Source organism: Photinus pyralis, unplaced genomic scaffold, assembly GCF_008802855.1.
Source record: "Photinus pyralis isolate 1611_PpyrPB1 unplaced genomic scaffold, Ppyr1.3 Ppyr1.4_LG6, whole genome shotgun sequence".
NCBI classification, from domain to species: domain Eukaryota; kingdom Metazoa; phylum Arthropoda; class Insecta; order Coleoptera; family Lampyridae; genus Photinus; species Photinus pyralis.
Window position 1 is genome coordinate 9,085,233 of NW_022170663.1, and position 1,062 is coordinate 9,086,294.

The window sequence follows — 1,062 nt, forward strand, 5'->3', positions numbered from 1 at the left end:
TTTCGAAATTTGTTTTTTGTCCATAACTTTTTATTGAGAGGTCTAATCGAAAACGTACGAATTGTTTTGGATTCTACGCACCAAAGTTAATAATAAAAAGTGTTTTCTCGAGAAATTTTGGTGTAGTCAATTTTTGGTAAAAAAGGAAGGTTATACACTGCCTTTTTTTGAGGCCTGAAAAAAAAATTGTCCCAGATCGACCCGGAAAAAATGTTCTTATAGAATGTGGCCTGTAGAATCCATAATTTCAAACAGTTCCAAGATTGGGCTACTAGTTCAAAAGTTACAGCCCTTTGAATTTTTTTTCGAATTTGGTTTCTAGTCTATAACTTTTGATTGAGAAGTCTGATCGAAAAAGTACGAATTGTTTTGGATTCTACGCACCAAACTTAATAAGAAAAAGTGTTTTCCCGAGAAATTTTGGTGCAGTCGATTTTTGGTAAAAAAGGAAGGTTATACACTGCCTTTTTTTGAGGCTCCAAAAGAAAATTGTCTCAGATCGACCCGGAAAAAAAATGTCTTATAGAATGTGGCCTGTAGAATCCATAATTTCAAACAGTTCCAAGATTGGGCTACTAGTTCAAAAGTTACAGCCCTTTGAATTTTTTTGCGAAATTGGTTTCTAGTCTATAACTTTTGATTGAGAAGTCTGATCGAAAAAGTACGAATTGTTTTGGATTCTACGCACCAAAATTAATAAGAAAAAGTGTTTTCTCGGGAAATTTTGGTGCAGTCGATTTTTGGTAAAAAAGGAAGGTTGTACACTGCCTTTTTTTGAGGCCCTCAAAAAAAATTGTCTCAGATCGACCCGGAAAAAAATGTTTCTTATAGAATGTGGCCTGTAGAATCCATAATTTCAAACAGTTCCAAGATTGGGCTACTAGTTCAAAAGTTACAGCCCTTTGAACTTTTTTTCAAAATTTGTTTTTTGTCCATAACTCTTTATTGAGGGGTCTAATCGAAAACGTACGAATTGTTTTGGATTCTACGCCCCAAAATTAATAAGAAAAAGTGTTTTCCCCAGAAATTTTGGTGCAGTCGATTTTTGGTAAAAAAGGAAGG